This window comes from Microtus ochrogaster, linkage group LG8 (assembly GCF_000317375.1).
Source record: "Microtus ochrogaster isolate Prairie Vole_2 linkage group LG8, MicOch1.0, whole genome shotgun sequence".
NCBI classification, from domain to species: Eukaryota; Metazoa; Chordata; class Mammalia; order Rodentia; family Cricetidae; genus Microtus; species Microtus ochrogaster.
This window is the reverse complement of record NC_022033.1, coordinates 3606839-3632347: the sequence shown is the minus strand read 5'-3', so window position 1 is coordinate 3632347 and position 25509 is coordinate 3606839. Positions and strand designations below refer to the sequence as shown.

The 25509-nt window shown below is 49.6% G+C and overlaps 1 protein-coding gene across 3 annotated transcripts in view; it reads left to right on the top strand.

The window, feature by feature from the left end:
• Phactr3 (phosphatase and actin regulator 3) overlaps positions 1–25509 on the top strand; it is a 201552-nt gene that overhangs the window by 66780 nt on the left and 109263 nt on the right. Inside the window, exon 1 of one of the 3 annotated variants that reach the window (XM_026787111.1) lies at positions 9957–10201. The exons of the other annotated variants lie outside the window; for them this stretch is intronic. The gene's annotated coding sequence lies outside the window, so the exon portion shown is untranslated. Of the gene's footprint in view, positions 1–9956; positions 10202–25509 lie in introns of those variants that run through there. 3 annotated transcript variants of the gene reach the window in all.

The window sequence follows — 25509 nt, the reverse complement described above, 5'->3', positions numbered from 1 at the left end:
GAGGGAGGGAAGGCTTGTTCTAGGAGGTTTTGTTTCATCTGCCTTCTTAGCTGCTCTTTCCAGTTCCCTTCATTTGTTCTTTTAGATTCTTGACCCCTGACACCACTCCCTTCCTCCACGTGGCTCTTCCACACTCACGCCTCTGACTGGTGTTGCTGAGCATTTGGATCCATAGCACAGATGCAGTTGCACGCAGGTGGGGGCATTTATGCCGTCTGGTTAAGCCAGTCAGGAGATTAGGGGAAACACTCCTTCGGATGACTTTTATAGGTACAGACTTTCCTTGATGGAGCTCCTGGAACTTGCTTTTAGGCTAAAACATGCTGTCTTAGCTAGGTTTCTACTGCTGTAGGAAACACCATGACCAGAAACAACATGGGAGGAAAGGGTGGTATGGGAAGTCCTTCTGTCTATGTGTTGCTTTTATTGGTTAATGAATAAAGCTGTTTCTTCCAGTGGCTCAGCAAAATACAGCAAGGCAGGAATTCCAAGCAGTAGAGGAGGAAAGAAGGCGGAGTCAGGGAGAAGCCATGAAGCTGCCACAGGAGACAGATGCCAGATGAAACCTTACCAGTAGGCCACAACCATGTGACAATACACAGATAAATAGAAATGGGTTAATTTAAGATATAAGAGCTAGTTAGTGATGTGCCTAAGTGATTGGCCAAGCAGTGCTTTAGTTAATACCATTTCTGTGAGGTTACTTTGGGTCTGGGTGGAAGGAACGAATGAGCAGCCTCTGCCTACAAAAGGGTTTGTTTCATCTTACAACTCTCCGGGCACGCTCCCTCGTTGAAGGAGGTCAGGGCGAAACCTCCAGGCAGGAACAGAAGCAGAGTCTTAGCGGACTGCTGCTTACTGACTTACTTCACACGACTTACACAGCTGACTTCTTAGAGTGCCCGGGACTCCCTGCCCGTGGGTTGCATGGCCTACAGTGAGCTGGACTCTCCCAAATCAGTCATCAGTTAAATGCACTACAGGCTTGACCATAGGCCGATCTGGTGGGAACATTCTCTCAGTTGAGGCTTCTTTTACCAAAACGACTCTAGCTTGTGTTAGGTTGACATAAAACTAGCCAGAACAAATGTTCCTAGCTTTTCTTGCTATGAAACTCTTTTAAGAATATCTTATGTTGTATTCTACTGAAAATGCCTACAAATTCATATTATTATTATTATTATTATTATTATTATTATTATTATTATTATTATTGACAGGATCTCATTGTGTAGCCCACCCTGGCCTACTGCTTGCCATGTAGACCAGGCTGGCCCCAAACTTAGAGATCCACCTACCTCTAACTCCCAAGATCAAAGGCATGTGCCACTGTATCAGACTCACAGACCCTTTGGGAAGGTTTTTCTGACTTTATGGTTCCTAGCTAACAGTCTCTCTCCCTTCCAGCATTTAAAGTGGTGTTCCATTGCCAGTTTCCTCAGAAGAGATGTTGCCCTTTCTCTTGTCGGGCTATCTTCCCTTTTGCTATTGTTCAGATTTTTCTCCTTGTTTTGTCTCTTACTATTTTGATCTCAAAGTGTCCCGGTGTGAGTCTCCTATTTGGAGGTTGCTCAGCTTCTTAGACATGTGGTTTAAGTTATTTAAAACATTTGGGGTGATGGAGGGATTTTCGGATATTATTTCCTTTAGATTTTTCCCCCCATTCTTTTTCACTCTCGTCATCCTGGGACTTTCACTCTGCGTCTGTGGGTCTGCTGCATGGCACACACCTTGACTTCTCTTCATCCCTTCCCTTTGGGCCTCTCTCTCTGGTGGTCACAGAAAAACCAACTACATGGCAAAGGGACGTGTCTGTCCACCCAGATCTGACTACCTCTGTCAGTGAAGCCTTATCTTCTGTTCAGTCCCATGCACCACGCTGCTCTTCCCTAGACTTTACTCTGGATTCTTGTAGACAATCCCTGTCTTGTCAAAATGCTTGATTGGATTGGACGTAATGGCTGCTGTGAAGATTTTGCTGAGTCCGATAACTGAGTTAGCTCTTTCATAGGAAGTTTTCAGTCTTGTGTTGGTGACAATTTCCCATCTTGCCTACGTCCTGAAACCTGGGCGTTTTAGACAGTATATTACAGCAGCTGCAGACACAGGTTTCTCTTGCTGCAGGCCTGTCACCATTTACTTCTTGGCTGTTTTAGGATTCATTCCTCCTCCCAACCCCCACAGTTGGAGATGTAGTCACTGGGGTGTGCACTGTCACCCAAGACGATGGGGGGTTATCCAAAGGTGGGTTATGGGGTCTCTCTTGAGGGCCCCACTCTGTCTCCTCCCCCAACCTCTCTGGGAAGCTGTCTTTACTGACATCACATCAAGCTGCCAGCATCCACCAGTTGCCTGGGAAGTACTGTACTTGTTGACAGCGTCCTGGAGCACCCAGGTGCTCTGTGGTGCATTCTCCTCAATCTAAGCCCCTTTGCAGGCCGACTTTGAGGCCAGTCCTTGAGGTTTGGCCATGAGGGCTCTTATAGCTGCCTCTGCCTTTGGTTCTCCATTAAACCAGCCGGCCCACAGAGGGGCTTCTTGCTGCTGTGCAGCTATCGGCACCTTACACCCATCCCACCTTTACTGTTTATTTTCCCTTCTCTTTCCCTCTGTCTGGTTTACCACTCAGGTAATCTCGTCGGGTTTTCATGCACGATATTGCATTTTTCATGGCACCATTTCCATTTGGGTGTGTCTTATCCTTCCTATATCATTTTTTCTTGGTTATTTATATTGTCAACCTCTCACACACCATTTTTAAAATTGTCATTATTTTAAAGCCCCTGCCTAGTTGTTTCAATAGCAAGGCAGTTGTGCGGTATGTGTATCTGTGTGTGCGTGTGCACACGCATGCATGCATGCATGCATGCATGGTTTCTTCCTCTTTTAACTATAGATCAGATTTTCTTGCTCCTCCAGGGATCCTGTTTCGTCCTGCTTGCCCAACATGTTGTATCAGATGACAGTGTCTATGCCCTTGCTTTCCAGCCATCAGAGCTGGAGCGCTCTGCCAATGTTGTCCAAGCTGAGCTGGGCCTGCAGTGCAGCCCTCGTTGATTCTGCTCTCTGCCTTTTGAAGAAGAGAGCATCTTCTTTCTTTCTCTTGTCATCCCTCAGGTCCTCAGAGATGACTCTGAGCTCAGTGTAAGCGCTTTGTCAACCTCGCGCCGTCTGACGCAGGTTGCATCCTGGCTAGCTGATGTGGGGTCTCTACAAGATGCTCTAATTCTTGTGTCCCATTGAGAGGGGCTCTTCTCTAAGCTTCTTGGCTTTATCTGCAGAAAATAGAAGTGATTCTTCTCAGGGCTTTCTCAGGTCTATTCCATGTCCCAGATGTCAGAACCTGAGCTTGCAGTTACCGGCATTTCTTTTGGGTTTCATCCTTGGTCCCCCTACTTTTAGAGGACACCTGCGTCCTACCTGGGGAGGCGCCCATCTCGCTCTAGGATCCTCCTGTTTTCTTGTGTTTCTCTTTGAAGACTGGGCGGTTGCACGTCGGACTGGAGCTTCCCCATATTCTAATTTGTCCCCTGCCATCAGAATTTCACAAACATGTTAGAAGTCTTCTCCTTCCTCCGATCAGCTGGATAACATCCTCTCCAATTCGCACTCCGCACCGGGTTCCAGGCAGATGCTGGCCGTATGTTTCGGTGGTGTGAATGGAGAAATGTCCCCAGGAGCTCAGGCATTGGAACACTCGGTCCCCGGTAGGCAGTGCTGCTTGGAGAGGTTGTAGCCTCTCTAGGAGCTATGGCCTTGCTAGGGAATTGTGTCACTGGAGTGAGCTTTGAAGGTTTAGGACCTCGTCCCACTTCTTGGTCTCTCATTTTGCCAGCTTCCTGCTCTGGCCACCTGCTGCCATACCTTCCCCGACATTACAGACTTTCCTGAAAAGGCTGAGCCCAAATAAACGTTCATCTCCTGAGTTGTTTTTCGTCAGAGGATTTTACCACAACAGAAAAGGAAGTAGATGCGTTTAAACCCCGAGTGTCCACACTGAGGATAGCTTGCTCCTGGAGAGTCCGAGGTGACTTGTCTCACATAACAACGCTAAGGTTATCAAGCAGGTAACACAGGACGGCTCTGCAGTAGTTACTGCCTCGGCCCCTGACAAGTAGGAAGACATTAAATCAGGAGATCACTGGGGAAGGCTCTCCTGGCCCTACACCTGTCCTGTGTTTTCCCAGATCTGATGAGCGGGTGGCGAGTGGGATGTTGCACTAGGCTACATCCCCTAAGTCTTCAGACCCAGAGAGAAGGGAAAATGGTGAAGGTATTTGGCCACATCCTCTGAGACAGGTGTGAAAGTTGGCCCCCTAGGGCTTCTGTAGGGCTCCCTGAGAGGCTGAATTCTACCTCCCGCATGCCTGTGGCTTCTGCGACTGTGATGTCAGGTTGGCCATGTAGTGACAGACGTGCCTCTCAGTGGGAGGGGTGGGTCCAGGAAGTTGACTCAGATGGAGATTTGCTCTGCGTGCATGGATGGTTCCAGCAGGTAGATGGAGGCCTCTCTTGTCCTCCGTGTGACCAGTGACAACATAGTTTCTCTTGATTCCCTTGGAAAGGACTCTCAGAATTGCTGAGGGGATAATTTAGAGACATCAATCACGCTGGTACTTGAGAAACTCGGCATGACCACTTGCACCCTCCCTTCCCCCCTTTGTCCCTCCCTCCCTTCCCCCCTTTGTCCCTCCCTTCCCCCCTTTGTCCCTCCCTTTCCCCTTTTGTCCCTGCCTCCCTCCGTCCCTTCGTCTTTCCACCCGTCCTTCATTCCTTTTTTCACCCATCCAATCATTTTCTCATCCCAGCATCTACTGAGTGCCAGGTGTCACACAGGGCAGTGGATTGTGGCGGTGACTAATAAAATCCATCCCGCCCTCAGAGTGCTGCAGTCTGGAGGGAAGGACAGACCCGAGCCAGCCACTCCATCAGAATATAATAGGGTGCAGCAAGACTAGGCCTGGTTTAGAATAGGGGTGCCTAATGGTTTTCTGTGTACACTGTCACCTTCACCCTGAGACTCCGCGGGGAACGGCGTTCTTCAGACAAGGAGGAAAGGGTTGGCAGAAGAGGAAGAGTGCTTCTTACTTAGCAGCAGTGTGTGCCTCCCTTGTTAAGGGATGGCTCAGGTCATGACCCAGCAGAAGGCTCTCTAGCTGTGGAGAGAAAGAGATTTTGTCCTAACAAGGAAGGGGGTAAATGTGGTATCCCTGGCCAGCAGGGTTTGGTCTACATCCCTGAGGCATTCCTCTTTTGGAGAGGAATTGGGGTGTGGGCTTAGAGGCTAGGGGGGATCTCTACAGTCACCCAGGCAGAAAGAGCAGGAAGGCAACCAAGGCTGGGGATGGGAATAGGTAGGTAGAGAGACCTGAAGTAGGCTGGGGCCAAATTCCTGTGATTTGACACTAATGTATGTGTGTGTGTGCATCACACACACACACACACACACACACATACACACACACACACATTGTAGTATATTTGGCAGAGAGAGAAAGAAAGAGAGGTACATTTGTGTACATTACTTTCTAGGCATCCATGATGAATGACCTCCAATTTAGCTGCTTGACGTGAGAGATGTTTGCTCTCCCATAGCTCTGGAGGTGAGAATTCTGTAGTCAAGATGTGAGCAGGGCCACACAGAATCTGAAGATTTTAGGGAGGGTCCTTTAGCCTCTCTCTGGTGGCATCTGCTGTTCTGCAGCCTGTGTCTGCAGCATTCCAGGCACTCCCTTTGTATCCCATGTACTCCTCATGTGTCCTCTGTGCTCCTCCCTTCTGTGAGGGCAGAGTCTCTGGGTTAGGCAGCAGTGGAAGCAGAGACTGCCTATTTGTTTCCCAGCTTCCCAGACCCAAATAATCACACAGAAACTGTATTAATTACAACACTATTTTGCCAAGAACTCAGGTATATTTCTAGCTAGCTCTTATATCTTAAATTAACCCTTATTATTTTGTATTTTACCAAGAGGCTCATAGTTTGTTACCTCTTGCTTCTTGGACAGCTACATGGCAGCTGCCTCCTTTGGCAGCTACATAGCTTCTCTTTGACTCTGCCTACTCTATATCTCTTCCAGCCTGAGGCCCCCAGAGTTCATCACTTCACAGAGTCCATTGGATAGCAGCTAAGCCCACATTCCAGGAGCTGGTGAAGGAAGTTAGTGTTCAGACCATACTAGGATGGCTCTAGAGTCTCCACTGCAGCTGCCAGTGGCTTTGGAGGTCAGAGCCCAGCATAAGGACCCTCAACCGCTGGACCAAACACACACGTCAGTGCATGTGTGATAGAACCGCCTCTACTGATGAGTGTGGGCTCCTCATCTCAGAGGTCACACAGACGCTTTGGTTTGTCCAGTTCAATGCTTCCCACTGGGGCTAAGACCATGGGCTACTTGCCAATCACTATGGTGGGGTCAGGACAGCCTTTGGTGCAGACTCTGGACAATGCTAACCTTGAGCACCATGCCCCTTCCTCAGAGCCATCACTAGCCAGCTCCTGCTAAACCTCTGTGGAAGCCCCATCCTATTCAGTTTCCCTGAGGTTAGAGTGCAGGGCTCTCCAGGCCCCTTCCCCATCTCTCGCGAACAATCTGCTCCTCTCCTCGTACAGTGTGCTTACTTTGCACCTGGCTTGCTGTTTTTTGTCTTATTTTGTAATCAAGCGAAAGCATCTATTTCAAGTAGTCTAAATTGAAGTTTCATTTCCCAAATTGCAGGCAAGGCACAAGCAGTCTCCCAGGGAAACACCCACTTTAGAAAATTTACTTAGCTGTGCCCCTGGCGAGAGGGCCTTTTTCAGAGCTTTGAAACGTTCGCTGTGATTACCAACATCGCAGGGACTCTTCCGTGTCCGTAGCATTCATGGTATTTGCGATGGATTATGTTTTTCTTTGGATATATTCTGAGACATAAATTTGAACAGTGCTTCTTAAAATGTAGAGAATTGCCACCCCAAAGGGCTGTGCTGGCCTAGGATGCTCCCCCTTCACACCAAGGTGCTTGATTTCAGTGTACCCCATAAGACCTGGGGAAGGGTGCAGAACCAGCTGGGCTGAGTAAAGACAATGACAATATTTGTGCCTCTCTCCAGGCAAGTGCAATGAGTTTGTTTTGGTGCACAACACTGGGATCATAAGCTTTGTGCTTGGGCATAGAAACAAGAGAAAGTGGACGGTGGGGCTAGAGCGTAATGGTCACAGTCAAGCGCTCATTAGTATGCTGCCCGTGGACTCCAGGTTGAACCGGGTGGAAATGCCCTGTGGGAGACCTAAAGGAGGGACTGGGCGAAAGGGGTCGGTGTGAAGGAGGAACGCAGGAATGTCATGTTCTCATGAGGAGGTAGCCCAATGGGTGGTGACTGGATTGTGTTGGCATTGAGTATGGGGGGGGTCTGTGATACCGAGGGGAGGATTTTAGCTCCCCAGGGGCACTAGGAATTGTGAAAAGGCAGTTGAGACAGCCATGGCATCAGTGGTCTCAGGGACACTAAGGTTGCAGTTAATGTGGGCAGGCAAGCTGTGAGGTCCCGGATATAGCATGCTTCTCATCAGGCATGTAGAAGCTCCTGGGCCCAGAACCCCAAAGGCAGTTTGAGTGATCTTGAAAATCCATAGAGGACCTGGACTCAGAGGCTGGATCTAGAGGAGGAGGGGCCATGGGTCAGTATCTGCTGGACACCCCTGACTTTGGGGTAGACAAAGCTGGCTCCTTCTCACCTTGGCTTTGGATGATTCGGTACTCTTCACCATTTTCCGTGGCTCTTTCCTCGGCCTCACAGATACACCGAGAGTTTGACACAAATGTGCCCGGTGTGAAGATGCCCTTAGACATCTCATGCCCTGTCATCAGCTTGGGGCCTGGGTCATGGCATCTCGTCTTAGCCTGTGCCCACGTGTGCCCTGAGTCTACGCATTCCCAGCCAAACTGTGAGGCCCTTGATCTGCTGCACAGGGATATAGGGTTAGGTGTAGTGTCCCAGGGGATCAGTGAAGGGGTATAGAATGGGGAGAGAAGTGGGGTGCGGTGGTGAGGCTCAGAATGGGGAGGATAGTGGGGTACAGGGGTGAGGTAGTGGGGTGCAGGACTGATTGTGACAGCTACACTGGAGATACAGAGACAGTGAGACAGTAATAAATCGAAATACAGACTCAGAGGAACAGCGAGAGATAAGGAAGGACAAACAGACCAAGAAATACACAGACTGAGAGACAGAAACAGAGATGGGAAAGGAAGAGAGAGATAGTTGGTAGTGCCCCGCACACCCAGCAGATCAGGAGCCGGAGTGATAGACAGGAAGCATGTATCAAAGGTTGGCTGGTGGTCCAGGAGACTGGGAATCTGGGGGTCCCTCTCTATCACCCACTTTCCACTTGAGCTATCCTGCATGCACTGTGGCTCCTCACCTTGTGTCTTCTTAAATAATGTCTTGTTATTACTACACAGAAGCTCAACATTACCCTCAAATGACCTTCCAGTGCCTTTCCTGTGACCAGCCTGGAATTCCCCACCCTCCAACTTGAGGCCCAGTGCCTGAAATGCCCCAGGCAGTACTAATGGGTCTGGATGGTGGGGTGTAGATCATCTACCTCACCCCAGCTTCCTCACCAATATAGAAATATCTGCCTGCCCACAGATCAGACCTCTGGACTCCTGCTGCCCCGACCATGACCCTGGATCTACTAATGACTCACTCCAAACCTTTGCCTTCTGTATCCCTTGGCCAGCTCAGTGCCCGAGGCTGGCTTCTTCCGAGGCAGGATGGGGCTCAAAGGTGTCATTAACCGGGCAAGGACTCTAAAGGACAGGAGGACCATCTTTCAGGATCATCAGTGGCTGCAGAATTAGATTATCCAGAATCCTTACAGGAAAGTGGCTCTTGGCAAACAGGCAATAGACGTGCAGTTCTCCCCAGGAACTTTTGTGTGTGGGGGGGCTGGCTCTGTGTCTGGGCTCACTCTTGAGTTACTTTATCTCCGCTGCCCCCTTCTTCTCTGCCTCCCCCAGTTCATGGCCCTGCGCCTTTGCTATCTGTTAAACCCTTTTGTTTACCTTATTTCAGCCCTGAGGAGGGGCCCTTGTTATCGGGGTGACTCTGGGAAGTGAGGAGCAGCACACCCCTGCTGTGCTGGGAAGCCTGGGTCATCTGTCCCTCTTACACTCAGGGAAGGACCCAGGCCGCAATGATGTTACAGGACCCAGTGACAGAGTTTGGCTAGCTTGCTTCTGGCCCAGGTTGCCTATTTGTGGTAAAGAAAACGTGGTACCATTTCCACCCACGGCAACCTTTCTTCCAAGTGGGGATTCTCACCCCAGGGGTTTCCTGCCTTCAGGGTACGTGGGCAATTTGCCAAACACTTTGGCCATGATAACTGAAGTAGAACAGGAGCTCCCAAGAGCATCCAGTGGGTAGAGGTTGGGCACATGGTTGAAGCCCTGTGATATAAAGCCCCACCCCACAGAAGCCTTTGGCATGAATGCCATCAAGACTGAGGATGGACATTCTCCCCCTAGGCCCCCCTGAGACTGACCTTCTGGTCCTGAGCCCGAGCCAGAAGCTCTGGGCCTGGGAGTGGGTGTGGGATGTCAGGTGAGCCTTGGACAGTGGCCTGCTGCTCAGCCTGTGGCCTGGCGTGGATCAGCGTTTTTGTCCATGGGTTGGGTGTCAGAATCCCCTGGTGAACCGCGGCCCCACAGACTGAAGTCCATACATGGTGAGGGCATCGGGACTGCAGGCTGGAGTGTGGGGAAGTCACAGAAGCCCCATGAAACTCAGTCTCTGTTACTCTCCAAGTCTGAGAGCAGTTGCTGCAAGAAAGAGTGTGTATATTCCTGAGGGTTTGGAGCAAAGCGGAGGCTGGGAGGGGCCAGGCCCTTGGTCCCCTGAGCTGTTTTCTGGCCCTGGGCTGCCCTCCTCACCCCAGCCTTGCTCCGCTCACGCAAGTCTGTATTTAAGAATGTTTACAGATAATAACGGGCTTCAGCCCCCAAAGGCAGACGGAAGCTTCCTGGCAATTGCAGCGTTGTGAGGTGCTGGGCTAGAGGGTTTTCTCGGAGTCTGAATGAGCCAGTGAACAAGCCTGGGGCTCCTTGCCAGCCTCTGCCGCCCAGGGCACTCGGGAACATCCAGGAACTGCAGGAAAGCTGAGTTGCTGGGGAAAATGGAGACTTCCATCCAGAGACACCCCTTGACCTTGGCCATGAGGCAAGTTGAATCCCCCTCCCCGCCAGGGTGGGCATCTATTTAGGGGAGACCTTTGACCCGTGAAGGCTGAGCAAATCATTGCTGCAGTCTTGCGGGAGAACGACTTTTTCTCTGGAATCAAAGGGCTATGTGGGATTTGAGTCCGGCATATGAGGGGGGACTATTTACGTGTCCCTGTGGGTCAGACCAGGGCCAGCTCTGAGCTTGTGTCCTAGAGCCCAGAAAGAGCCCACTGGCCTTTGTTTCTATGGAATGTCATTGTAACCTATTACTTCTATGCTGGACATACAAGCTCTACCTGCATTCCTTTTCATCACGAGCTGCGGGATAATTTCCAGGAAACAATAGATTGCTTCCTTGGGTCTGCCTGTGTCCTGTTCTCAAACCATGTTTTGTGAAAAATTGGCGTACAGCACAACCTCCCTGGTGGCTGTTTCGACAGTCGTGTATAGCTGGAAATGAGTCTCCCCCTCAGGGGTTATTGTCCCCTGGGGTCTCTGCCCCAGCATTCCAGCTTGGGGATATAGGCAGGTTACTGTCTGATTCTGCAGTGAAAGCATTCAGTCATTCAAAAGTAAGGTTAGAGCCCGCAAAGGAGTGGGGAAACCGAGTCAGGGTGGTACGTGATTTTAAGTTCATGGTTTCCTAAGGCGCCTGCTGTGTTCCAGGCTGCAGGGATATTTTGACCCAGTGGGAACTGGGCATTCTGGAATCCAAGGACTTCAGGAGAAGAGTAAAGTCCGCATGCTGGCAGATTTACCCCATCCCCCGCCCCCCAACCAAAAGCTTCTTTTTCCTTAGTGGGCCCAGAAAGAAGGTCAGCTCACACACTTGGCGTGTGTGCAGTGCGGTTGGTTCTTGTGTTCTGCTTTGTGGATGAGGTACGGAACGGTGAAATGCGCACTCATTTTAAAAACACAATCTCTAGGAATAATAAATTATGTATCTAAAAAAAACCATCATGGTTGAAATTCATTCAGAAATAATCAAAGCTGGATTGTCTGGGTAGAGAGAGGATCCAGGGAAAGCTGTTTGGAAGCTGCCGTGCAGTTGTCACCTAGGTGTGACTCCTAGGTGTGACTCTTGCAGAAGTAAACATTCCCAGAATTATCTGTGAATTCACTGCTATCCAACTTCACAACTTGTACCAGTGAAGCTAAACAAGAGAAAAAGGAAGCCCCCCCTGGAAAGATGCCGGCTCTTTACATACACTGTGGTCCTTCTCTGAGTCACATCTTAAGTAAGTAGCTCACGTAATTGAAGTTTTGTGTACAGGCAATATACATTTACACACACATATCCATATATGCATTTTTCTTGTGGAAAATGGTTTGTATTAATTCCTTGACTGCCAAGGAGTGACAGCCCCCGTCCTTGTCATATACCTTCAACCCGGAGTCTGTTGTTACATAATGCAATTACCTTGCTTGTGGAGTGATGGCTCATATCATGTATGTTCAGAGTGTTCTATAATCTAACACATTATTGGGGTAGCCTGCCTCCCCTGAAGTCACACACTGTGAACCTGTGGAGCTGCCAGCAGGAAGGACCCAGCCTGAACACCCAGTCAGAACCTCTCACATAGGTGGTTGAAGCCAGTTTCTCTTGGATCCCAAGGTTGATGCTCTAGAGCCCTGGAGCTTTTGGTGCTGAGCCTGGTAGTCTATTTTTAGCTCCCTTCTTTCATGCATCTTGACATCATTTGACATGCCACAGCTGAGCCTCTTCTGTGCACGCGGTTCCTGCCCTCTGTGATCTGGGTTTTGTGGAACAAAAATAGTCCTCGGCTAAGCACGTTTATTTATTGTATATTAGATTTATCATCTGGGGGGATTTGTAATATAAATTACTTTTAAAAGATACAAAATGATGCTGGGAAGACAGCTTAGTTGTACAAGCATGAGACCTTGAGTTTGTCCCTAGAATACATGTCCAAAAGCTGGATGTGGACTTTGTAATCCCAGCACTGTTGAAACAGAGGCAGGTGGATCCCTAGGACTCCCTAGCCAGCCAGCAGAGCCCAAGTGATGAGTTCAGATCTGTGAGAGGGTCCAAGAGAAAGACTGTCCAAGAACGGCACCCAAGGTTGGCCTCCAGCTCTCCACACCAAAGCACACACATGTAAACACATATAAAGACACAAAGTAAAGCCCATCTTTTTATTTTATTTCTGTTTATCTCCTGCCCACGACCACCAAGCATAAGGACTCTTAATCCGGCCACTGGACCAGGGGACGGGGAGCCATGGTCCTGAGCTTGGAGCACCAGCATCATACAAAGCTCACCTGTGGGGCTTTTGAGTCTTAAGACCATGGGGTGGAAAGAAGAACAGATTTTCCAGCAGTCCTGGGTGATAGCTCTGGGGACGTGCTCTGTGCCCCAGATCTAGGCCACCTAGGATGACCTCCAAAATTTAGGGAGTAGAGAGCCTACTTCAGAAATAGATGGAGGAGCAGGAGACATTAGTTGCATCCTGTTCATGAGGTTGAAGGTGAACTTGAGTGGAAAAGAACGAAATGTGTTAATCATATGTGATAATTGGGGATGGGCACGGGGTGATGACCAGGAGAATCCCTTAAATTATCAGATGTGATCCTTCTGTTTGGGGAGAGTGAGGTCCGGCTGTCCAGCAAGGGGTGTGAGCCAGGCACTTGGCTCTGAGGTCCACACAGGTGCAGATGGACATGTTGCTGGGTGGGCACACAGTGCAGGGTGGTGTCACCATTTGCTGGAGCTGTGGGCTTCACATGGCTCGAGATACTTCTCTGCCCATTGAGACATCTGATAAGTATTCAAAACCCAAGATAGACCTTAGAGGCTTGGGAGAGCATCTCCGTGGCAGAGCTCTGACCAGCGTGTATGAGGCCCTGGGCTGCCTCTCTATCAAGTACAAAAACAAAAGAAAAATGGGACCTAGAATGGCATTGTGTAAACTGATGGAACAGGCCTGTCCCCACTGAGCTGCTCTGGGAACATCTGTGTGTATATGCGTACGAGCACATGCGTGCCGCATCCCCTCTGCGTTCAGGGATCTCCTTTCCTTTCCTCACTTTGGCTTTTCTCCATCTTCTTTCTTCACGTGTGCATCGTCTCCTGGTCCTCCCCGCTTCCTTCCTCCCCATCTCTGCACACTGGGCTTCCCTACCATCCGCCCCCTCTCCTGGCCACCCGACAGCAATCTGGACCATGAGGATTTTGTCTGGGGATGACCACAGATGCACTCAGAGGGAAGGTGGGTCAAGGGCAGGTTGTTTCTCCAGGGTCTTCCGTGCTGTTGCCTGGCTTGTGGGAGGGAAGCTCCAATCACTGGCGTGTGATTCACGCTGCTGGCCAGCACAGCGGAGGAGGAGCCGAGGCAGAAACCACAGGTCCGTGCAGTGGGAAACACTTGCTTCCTGCCTCATGCCAGCATGTGTCCAACCTCAGTTGCTTTTTCACACCCAAATCCACACAGGCACATTTAAGCTGGAGACACAGCGAGATGTCAAAGCCCTGGAGTCTAACAGGTCTACATGGAGACATCCATCTACAGTGCCTTTTCCTGCTTTTATATTCAAAGCTTTCATAAGACATTTTGATAACTGGACTGGTGGCCCGGGTCTCTACAGGAACACCACAATGTTCCATTCTAGGATCTGAGCCTTCAATGCAGACCTTATTATCAGCTTTCTACATTTATCACCAAGGAAGAAGATATAAATAAGTATATATTTTTTTTTGCCTAAAGCCCTCATTTTATGCTATTTCTATTTAAAATATTTTTGTTACTTCTTTGAGAATCTGTACATTGTATTTTGATCATATTCCTTCCCTTCCAACTCCCCCTAGATTCACATCCCTCCTTCTTCTGTTTCTCTAAGCCGATCAGGTTCAGTCTGCTCTTGGCCGTGTGGCCCATCCAGCGGAGAATGGTGTCAGTGTGGCCCATGTCCTCCCGAACCCGATAGCAAGCTCCTCAGTCAGCAGGGTGTGAGAGCCTGAGCCAGAGGAGGTGACTGTGGGTTAACTCTAAGGACTCAGGTTTGCAAAGCTCATGGCCCCCATCCTGCCTTAGGGTTAGGGCAGGAACCAGGCCGCTCAGGGTCGCCATGCACCTATCAATGTACACAGGGTGGTGTGAGCAGAGCGAGCACATTTGCTGACACCCCGACCTTGCCTGTTTTGCGGGGATAGGCAGCAACAGTACCCATTAACCGCCTGCTAGCAGTGAGCATTGTGGCAGATGAAAGGGGAAATAGGGCAGGGGAAGGGACTTGTCACTGTGTGGGTCGCAGACTACTGAGCCCTGACTACAGTGGTGGGGGGACACAATGAGGAGGTGACATCTGAGCAAGGACCTGATGGGGTTTGGAAATGAGCAGAGTAGATTTCTAGCTAGACAGAAGCCTCGTGAGCCGGGGACACTCCAGCACAAAGGCCCCACGTAGGAACCTGCTTGAAACAAGGAGCCCAAGGCAGCTGAAGTTGCATGCGGTCCCTGCAGAGACAGAGACAGCAGCGGCAGATCACTCTGACTTTGGTCCCAATGTGATCGGAGACACCAGAGGTTTGAAACTCAGAGTAGCATGTAGCACTGATTTAAGAGAGCCCATGGACCACCAGGGTGAGGATGGATCAGTGAGACAGGGCTGGCCAGGCTGGAGGCCACGGCTGTGATCCTGGCTGATGAGGGGCGGTCACAGAGAGGGGCATGTCTAGAAGATGGAGGTGAGCAGAGAAGGGAGGCTACGCTGCTGTCTCAGGGGACACCGCTTCATCCTCAGCCTTGGAAGAATGGGGGAGGGAAGGGAGGCTACGGTAAAGCAGTTGGGAGAAATGGAAGTACAGTTGTGACCGTGACAACTTTGCAACGCCTGTTAGACTTCCATGTGGAGATCTGTGTGGCCAAGCTGCGAGAATGGCCAGGCTGAAGGGACCCTGCAGGGCCACGGTTGTACATACGCTGAGCCTGCAGCAATACTCTTGCTCAGATTCAGTTATTTGTCCGCTGCCTGCATCCAATTTTATGAATACTTTCTTTTAATCAAAGTCCTTTTAAAAAAGGAATTCTTTTTAAAAAGGAACCTCTCATTGGAAGAGGAAAGTCAATAGCGCTGTGTCAGATGAAAGGCAGACGCTGAACAACGACACAGTGAAAAGCCATGTGTGGGGGCTGGGAGGACACTCAGTGGGTACAGTCCTTGCTTGAGGGCCTGGGTCTGTGACCCCTGCACCCACGTAAAAGCCAAGCATGGTGGCCTACACTGTAATCCCAGCACTGGGGAGAGGACAGGCAGGGACCCCAGCAACTGGCGGGCCAGCCAGCCTTGCCAATCAGTGAGCTGCAGGTTCACCAAGGGATCCTGTCTTGAAGATGGGAGCGATAAGAAGAAATACAAACACTGGCCTCCCCAGTCAGGGCATGTGTGCATGCATATCTACAGCTGCACACTCATGCAACACACACACACACACACACACACACACACACACACACACACACACACACACACACACACGCAGACACGCCAAACCGGTAAACAAAACAACACATGGAGTTCACTTTAGACATGACCTCTCTCCAAGGGTGTCAGACCAGAGGACCCTTTGAACTTTGTAAATATGGCAGCAGTAGATGTCAGGATGTCTCAGGCAACAGGGTGCCAGATTAAATCAAGGTAGGCTCCCTTGATGGTCTTAGCACTTTAGAAGAAACTGAAGAGACCCTGATGTCTATTACCGCATTTGGGTCCACAGATTTCCCAAGTTACTCTGTGATCTCTTCTGTGCCTGACCCCTGAGGAGGCTCTGAGCAGAGCATTTGATCTCTGGAGAGTCTGGGATCTGCCGTGACCCTCTGTTAGATGTTTGGTTCAATTTTTTTTCTCATCTTTGAGACAAAATACCCACTGGAAGCATGCATGGCTGCTGAGCCCTTCCTGGTATGTAGCTATGCGGTGCAGGTAATTGTTCATATTGCATTCATTGCAGGCTCACCGCCCCAGCCGCTTTGCCTGCTCCTTGAACTTGACCGGCAGTTCCCAGCCTTAAGGCCCTTGCACCCGTTGTTCCCACCCTAAGAACACTTGGCACTTTTTGTGGGGCCACACTGTTCTTTGTGTCTCCCACCAAATGCCACCTCCTCAGAGCAGCCCCCCACTGTCACCCTAACGAGCCATCTCAACTCTGGTGTTCTCCATCATTGCTTTGCTTGCTGCTGTGTTGTTTTCCATGGTCAGAACATTCTTGACATAGGGGTAGCCACCCTGACCGTCTCTGCCTACAGCATGTTGCCTAGAGCAGAAGGCCCTCACGACAATCAAGTGGCTAAAGAAGGGAGGCTTTGAGGTGTGGGGTGTGGTCTGCAGCACCCTGCTCTCACTGTCCATACATGAATTTTTAAGGTGCCAACTTCTAAGGCCAACCTGTCGCTTATGCTCTCTGCCATATGGAAGACCTCTTGTAGGGTGTCAAGGTAATTTTTTTGTGTTCCCCAAATCATGTCTCCTTTTTGACTGGGAGCTGAATGAGGATGAAGAGAGAGAGCAGGGTATGTCATGGCTTGGGTGCCTGGGTGTCCTCAGACTGGTTAGTAAATGTACTAACCAAGTAACCCTGAAAACCATATTTAGCCCTTAGTAGCTCACTGTTTTCCCTTATCCAAGTAGAGTAAAGGATTGTACATTTTTCAGGGATGTAGGACAGATTAAATGCGTCTGTTACATTTACAGTCCTGGAACCAGGCAGAAGTGGAACAGCACTTGGCAGTATCTGACTGTGAGCTGACGTGACATTGTCAACGGTAGTGATGATGATAGCGGTACTGGTGGTCATTGTGTTGGTGATGATGTTTATGGTCCTAATGATGGTGGCAGTGGTGTTAAATGATGGTGGTGGTATAAGGTGGTGATGATGGTGATGATGATAGCGGTATTGGTTGCCATTGCATTGGTGATGATGTTGATGGTCCTAATGATGGTGGCAGTAGTGTTAAATGATGGTGGTGGTATAAGGTGGTGATGATGGTGATGGTGATAGCGGTACTGGTGGTCATTGTGTTGGTGATGATGTTGATGGTCCTAATGATGGTGGTGATAGTACACTTGGCAGTCTGCCGCTGATAGTGCTGCTGGTAGTGGTAGTATTGACAGTGGTGGTCATGGTGATCATGATGATCATGATTGTGAGAATGATGACAATGATGACAGTGGTATTGACTGATGATGGTAGTGACAACAGTGTTGGTGGTGAAATGATGGTGTTATTGATGATGACGATGATGGTGATGGTATCGGTGTTACTGTTGGCAAGAATGATAGTGGTGATAACATGGGCACGAAAGTGATAGTGGTGATAGTGATGATAATTATGAATGTTGGTGACAGTGATGATGGTGGTGGTGGTGGTGATGGCGATGATGCTGACCCTAACTGTGACGGTAGAGACAGGTGACACTGTTTGAGGCAGTGATGGTAAGGGAGATGTGATTCTTTATTGTAATAGAGTTCAGCATATGGAATAGAGTGGATGTGATGAAAATTCTGGAGAGTTAGATGGAGAGCTAGGACACCGGCTGGATTTCTGGGGTCTGAACCGTCTTTGTCAGTGGTGTCAAGTGGTTGGAGCAGACTCACACTACCGGAATCCACGCAGGCTGGTGGCAGCATTGCTCTTCCTGAGTGTGGCCTGCAGCCTCCCAGAGTGTCAACGAGGCCTTTGGAGCTGTGAGTCTCACTTCCTCGGTGGCACAGGCCCCATTCTCAGATTTCCAATCTGTTACACATCGATCCTTTCATGGATGTGGAAAGGAACACCATCGACACACTCCTCTTAGGGGTGCAGGAATGCGCACTGGCACCAACCAAATGTTTACCTTGTTGCTACTAGCAATACCTTCCAGGTGGGCACTGATCAACGGTCATCGTTGCTGTCATTAGCATCATCTCTGCCAACATTGTTACTGCTACCGCCGTCACTGCCACCGTCAACAGTGGCACTATCGTGCTACAGGGAAGCATCAGTGTAGTTGAGACTCACATTGCAGAGTCCCCCCGACCCCTGCTCCGGCCAAATGGCCATTGTCCCTTGTATCTTTAGCACACTGAGTGTCCACATAGAGAAGGATGTTTTGCTTATGACTGGAGCTGTCTTTGATACCCAGGACTGGCTGTTTTCCCTCATCTAAGCAGAGAACGGCCCCAGGCAGGCAGCCACGAAAGGGCCCAGAGCCTTGCCAGGATGTAGTAATTGCATTGACTTGTGTCCATGGTGTGTATTTTGTGGCTGCCTAACATTTCTGGAAATTGATTCTGATATTCCTAGCAGAGTCCAAATGTAAAGCTCTTCCCATAGATGTGTTCATTTAGGTGCCTAAGATAAGTTCCTTAAAATACAAGTTATACAGTTAGTGCATCTGAATATATTCATACATCACAGAGGTGGTGCCAGGAGGAGTCTTGACACTTTTGCAGAGTACTTTTGCTGGAACTCAGGTCAGCAGGTGGCACTAGAGGGGGTGTAGAAGTTTGGGGTCACTTGGGGCCATGTAAACTGTTCCACTCATCCGTTGGTAGGGTCAGCTTCCTTATCACCAACCCTTGCAGTATGAGATATCACAGAAAAAGACAGAAGAGTTAGACCAGCTTAGGTATTGTATCCAGGAAGTGGGACGAATTCTCTGTTCGCAGGAGTTGCTGGCAGGCTCAATGTCCAACTTTAATTCAAATCTCCATGCCTTGCTCAGAACCTAGCCAATGCCTTGACACACGCAATCATGTGTCTTCCATTTGCCTGGCTCTGTCTTTTGTTTCATCCATCACATCCCTCATAAAAATGGTAGGCGACCTTCCAATTCAATCCCCCCCCCCCTTTTTTGGAACATTGTGGGTAATGGATCAATGGTGAACAGATAAATAATGACAAACTTCTAACCATGAGATCTTTGCACATGGTCAGGACAGAGGGGCAAAGAGCATTGTGGGACACCAACTTTGTTCTCCAGCTCGGGCTGGGTGATGTCACACTTGTTCCCAGCATTAATTTCTATTCTTTGCCGGTGTTGAGATCTCAGACCTCTATTTCAGATACAACACAGAACTCTCCGAAGCTCATATTTGCATCCTGTGTGGGCCGAGGTGCCTGGCTTCATTCTTGCTATATATACCCAGCATCTCCTGGGTATTTTTAAATGCGTCTCTGCAGAGCCAATTTCTTTGTCATGTACAGCCTCATCACTGTACCGATGAGTTGCCATGTGGTTTCCAAAGTCCTGGGGGGCAGATGGCACACAGGCCATGCGTGTTCCTAAACAGGTCCCATGCTCCCTGCAGGCTACAGGGCCACCTTGGAGGGAGGATAGGGCTCAGGTTCTGAGCTGTTTGTGCCCTCTTACAGGATGCCAGGGCACTGCATGACTTGCTGCTGCGTCCTGTGATCTGAGAGCCACTGTCCCTCTGTTTGCACCTTACCTTCAACCCTGTCAAGTCCTGCCTCCTAGTATTCTGCAGAATACAGATCATTTCTGTCTATTTTGCCACCTCTGCCTACCATGCTGAGGAATGACCTCCAGAAGGCTAAAGAGGCATCTCAACCCTCCTCCTCTATTAGAACCTCTAACTGAGTCTGTGATGGGTAACTGGGGCAGCCTTTGTGTGCATGTGTGTGTTCAAGTGTGTATACATGTACGTACAGATGCAGGCGTGTGTCTGTGCACGAAGAAGCCAAAGATCAACAACCTCAGGCATCCTCATCCTCTGTCTTTGAGATAGTGTCCTTTAGTGGGATCTAGGGATCACCAGGTAGACTAGGTCCAATTCCAGTGAGCCCCAGGATCCTTTGTCTCCACCCCCCTCCCCAGCAATGGGATGATGCAGCAAGCATTTGACAGTTTGACATCACACCTGGCCTTTTTTTAAATGAAGGTTCTAGGAATTGAACTCAGGTTTCATGCTTTCAAAGCCATTGGTCTACAGTTTCCCACGGAGCTGTCTCCCTAGCCTGGGTGTAAGCAATTATATCTAAAGTGCCGCTGGGGCTGGGTCCTCATGTTGTCCCATGCCCGTGTTCCCACACGGCTTCAAATTCCTCAGTAGCCCAACCAGCATTTGTAAAAAAGGAAACAAACCAACAAATGACATCCTTCAAATAACGAGACCTCACTCGCCACCACACCACACTTCCCAGCTCCTGCAGCCGGCCGATGGCCTGTTCCTCTAGCCTAGTGACCTAGAGATTTGCTCTAACCAGTAGAGTTACCAACCAGGTAACTCCACCCCCCTTGCTGTGACCAGCAGGCCTGTGCCCAGCTGTGTCCCGCTTGGCCTGGCCTTTCAGCGGCTTCCCTGCACCTCTCCCCGTTCAGCACGGCTTCTCCTCGGGGTCCTTGGTCTGTGCTTGTCCTGCCGGGCACTCTCTCCATTGCCGGTGGTTCCTCGGGGTCTGGATAATCCCCCTCTTACCCACGGCAAGTCAGTTTTGCACAGCCCAGCTCTTGCCTCCTTAGACCTCAGTCCTAGATTTCAGCATGGGTCATCCAAGGGTGTGGTCACCTCACGCAGGCAGAGCCTTGGTTGGCACTGTGTAGAGTCTGCCTATCACAGAGACGCTCGCAGACCAAGGGCAGGGCAGGCTGTGTCTTTCTTTCCTCATCTCTCCTCGTCAGCCATTTCTCTCCCCACTAAGCACTGCATGGTCTGTGACTCCATTCCCAGGTTCTGTGGGAAAGGAATCACTCCCAGCCGATGCACCACACCCCGCCTCTTGTCCCAGCAACATCAGGTGATCAGGCTGATTGAATTCAGAGTGAATGCCGAGCTGTTCTGGGTCTTGTAATGCCACCGAGACCCTTCAGAGACACCCAGCTGTCAGGTTCAGATGAGACTCATGGCCATGAAGGGCTAGGATGACGTCCTGGGACCTGGGGCTGGCCAGAGTCAGGGTGATTCTAGAAGGTCTAAGGGAAGTCAGGGCCAGCTCAGCATTAGATTCCAGCCAGCGGGGCCTTTGCTCAGGTGAGGGAAGTGGCCGAGGTTGGACTGTCATAGTCAGAGACAGGGAGGGTGTGAAGTCACACGCCCTACAGCTCCGCTGTCTTCTCTCACGGAAGCTGCCTCAGGTTGTCAACGGGCCAATGTCCCTTCCCCCTTTTTGTTGTATTCTGTCCGATTCCTTCAGGTTTGTGTGTTAGGGATTCAGACCTCAGTCTGAGATAAGGGAACCACTTGTTTTAGTTGATGCTAGCAGATTGACTGCTCTCAGACATTCTCAGCAGACAGACATTGTCGTTTCTATGGGGGTAAATTTATCTGGGCCTTTCTTTTATGACGTCTGGGTTTTGTGTTAGAAGGGACTGCTATACTTGAAGAGGGTTTTAAAATGCCTTCTTTTAGTTTTATTTTAAAATGTCTTTTTTAATATTTAAAACTTTGCTCAATCTGGAATTTATTTTAAAATGAAATGTAAAAAGTGCATTCAGAACTTATTTTTATTTTTCTGGTGCTACAGACAAAACTGGGGACTAGTGCCCTGAAGTTCTAGCCTCAGCCTCTGGTGACTGAAGACAGGCTGGCCTCAAACCTGACACGCCCCTGCCTCGGTCTCCCAAGTGCTGCGATAACAGGTGCCTATGGCTGTGTTTGACTTCACTGGCTTTCATTAGAGACTCTCAGCAGGTGCTCTGAGTCCATCCACTGACCAGCACCCCGATTCTGTCACCTCGACTCCCACATGATGCTGGCCGGCATGTCTTAGCTACTCCCTGAGGTCTGTCTGTTATTGGAATGTTTGTGTTATAATCTTCACACCCTATTTATATGCTTTTGTAACTGAAAATCAGTTCTTCCCCTTTCCCTACCCCTTCTTATTCATTTTAAGTTTTACCTTATTTATGATGTTTCTTTCAAATCTTAGAAAACTTGATGGACTTTTGGTCCTATGGGAATCACTGAATTTTAATGAGAGAAGGGTGCCCTTCTCTCATTAAAAGCCTGGCCCCTTTTCCTATCAAAGTGATGCTGTATTTGGGGTAGCTGATAAAGGGAGGAATCCCAACCCCTCCACCTTTATCTTTCCCCTCACTCAGAGCCTCCAGCTCCTAGCCTTTCATCTGTAGGCAGGCTGTGGAGACATGACCTTGTGCATGCATGTCTAGTGACCGCATCCTGTGACTTCATTGTAACCCCTAGTCACAGCAGCCCTTTCTGACCTGTTGTGCAGAAGGCAGAGCCAAGCTAAGGGTTTCAGGTGCATTCTCTCTCTGTTCCCATTCTGAGACAGGCCACAGTATAGGTGACTAGAGTCAAACGTTCATTGTGTATGTGTGCATGTTCCTGTGTTTGTAAAGGTTATGATGTGCACATATGTGCATGTGTGTATGTGTGAGTATGTGAGTCTCTCTCTCTCTCTCTCTCTCTCTCTCTCTCTCTCTCTCTATCAGGTGACTTCTTCCAGTACCACCCAATGTTTTTTGAAGGGGTCTTCCACTGGCCTGAGCAGGCTAGACTGACTGGCCATTGAGCTGGGGGGGGATCCACCTGTCCCTACCTCCCCAGTGCTGGGATTGCAAGCTCACACAATCATACCTGGAGTTTTGTACTTGGAATCTCATGTTTGCGAGGCAAATTCTTAATCCACTGAGCTACCGATCTAGCCCTGCAACCCCATTCTCTTACAGGGTTTACTCCCCCGGCTCTACAGGAAACTTCTACCACACTCTGGTTGTTTTTCGTATTGAGGAAGCAATGTGGGCCCAGCCTGAGAGACAGAAAGCCTTGCAGGCAGCACCGTGATGGAGCCACTGGTCTATAATGAAAATGGTCAGATTGGGCGGCCACTCAGAATATCACACAGCTCAGTTGGAGGCATCCTTGTTTGTATTCGCTCTTATTCTGCGTCGGTTTATGAATAGAAAGCCCTCTGCCCAGTGGAGGTTTGGGCTGTCCCTCACCAGGGCCCTTGGAGCTGGGGTGTGAGTTTGCGTGGGTTCCGGTGACCTCAGAAGAGGAGGAAGGCGGAAGGCTGTGCCAGGTGATATCTCGTCACACCCCGCCCACCACCATTCTCCATGCAGCCTTTTGAGGCGAGTGGTCCCACGTTATGAGGGAAAAAAGCCATCCCAGAGATGCCCGGAAGAGCTGGTGCAAGGATACATAACCTGCCATGCATCCCCTGGGCTACGCCTGCCCTTGTGCAGCTGACATGCAAGTGCCTGGTGGAGACTCTCAGCTGCACCCAGGGGACCTCTGCAACTCACAGATCTCCAAATCTGGATCTTCCCCATCTGCAGAGCTCAGCAGCAGGAGAACCTTTCTTTGCTGGGTGGTAACACACAGCAGGTCTTAGACGAGTGCTCTTGGTGACGTGGTTTTCGTCATTATCCTAGCTACTGATGGTTAAGACACCATCAACCTGAAGACGGAGCTGTGAATGGAGGTTTCTCTCCCACCCTCCAGTTCCCAAACACTCAGGGGCTTAGTATTAAGTAGAATTGTTTGGCCAATGGCTCTGGCATATTACTGAGTAACTCTCACAATTAAATTAGCCCATTTTTATTAATCTATGTATTGCCAGCTGGCTGTGGCTTACTGGTAATGTTCTGGCATTTTACTCCTTTGGTGGTTATATGATGTCTTCCTGACTTGGCCTTCTTTTTCTCTGTATCTCTGGATTTCCTGCCTAGCTATGTTCTACCCTGCCATAGGCCAGAACAGCTTTATTCATCAACCAATAAAAGCAACACGTACTCTCAGCATACAGAAGGACATCCGACATCATAGAACAGACTACAGACTGTGCGGGAGGTCTGCTGTATGTCCCAGAAGTGCTCTAGGCCTTGGAGGATGCTGGGATAGTGCAATGGATGACAGTTTGGGGTCAGAGTTCACTACCCTGGCTGTGCTAGGTGTGACTGAGGACAAACTGTCGGCTGGGCTTCCACAGTGTTTGGCTGTGAAACCCACCCAGCCCCACCTTTTCAGTGTTTGGAATATTTGTTTCCTGGCTGGTGGCAGCCTGTGTGGCTGTCTAGCTGAACGGGATAGGCATTTGAAGGTTATACCGAGCACCAGGTTCCAGCCACTCTCTGTTGCTTGTCCCGCTCCCCTGTGGACAGCTTCTTCCCTTGCTCCTTGCTCCTACTGCCAAGATTGCTGCCTGTTTTTCCCCCAAGAGTGGACCGAGCTACCAAGCCTAAATAAAATGTTCCTCATTTAACTAGTTTCTGTGAGGTATTTTGTTCACAGAAGTGAGAAAAGTAACAGAAAAATGGTACCCAAGGAGTGAAGTCATTGCTGTGACTGCACTGGCTGGTGCTTGGGTCTTGGGAACCGGCTTACAGACGGATTGCTTTAGAGATGCGGGCCGAGGGTAAGAGGTAAGGTCTATGCAATGGGTGTTTCTTGTGTGAGCCAGGACTAGCATGAAGTTCCAGATGGAAGCAGGAGCTGTTGCCAATTTGGCTAGTGGCCGTTCGGGTTCCATTTTGGGAAATAATTCAGCTATACTATGCTTGTATCCTGGACACTTGAGTGCAGCTGAATTAAAAGGTCATGAACTATGTTTATTTGCTGGAAAAATTTCAAGGCAGCCTAGAATCCAGGCTGCAGCACGGTCATGACTAGCTGCTTTTGGCCAGGTGTACATTGAGCACTGGGAAGATTTGGAAAGCATGTAGTCTGAGCAGAAAGAGGGTTTATTTAAAATCGATGACAACATGGTGGGGGTTATAGAGCTCAGTGTGGTTACAAAGAAGGTTCGCGCGTTGAAGCTTGGGGATGCAGGGAATGTGCTTGACAGAGATACCATCCATGGAAGGTTCCAGCGTATCAAAAAGAAGAGCTACAGGAAGTCTTCCCTGTAAGCAGAGGGACCCACATAAGTGCTGCGTACCCTGAAGACACCCAGAAGCTACTGCAGCCATGCTTCAAGGGGCCCTGCTCCTTCTTGAGTTGTCAGTCAAGCTTGGCATCATCAGTGTGGTGCTGGTATTGCGGGCATAACAGAATTACAGGATTATGGAATGGAGGCTTTCACTAAGGTTTTTTTGTTTTGTTTTGTTTTTCAAAAGCCCAAAGATCAGGCAATGTATGGCTGGATCAGATTCCCTCTGGGAAAGCCTTGGATTACGCTGTATGTAAGCGTGGACAGTGAAACCTGGTGGGGATCCATGCTGGAGATGCCAGGGTATGTGTCACCTGCTGAGAAAACTTCAGTAAGTTGAGCCAGCAAAAGAGAAAGACCACCTGTGCTGCAGGTGCAGGGCATGCAGGTGGGACTGCAGAAGGCAGGACATGCAGATGGAGCTGCAGGTTGCAGCACATGCAGATGAGGGTGCA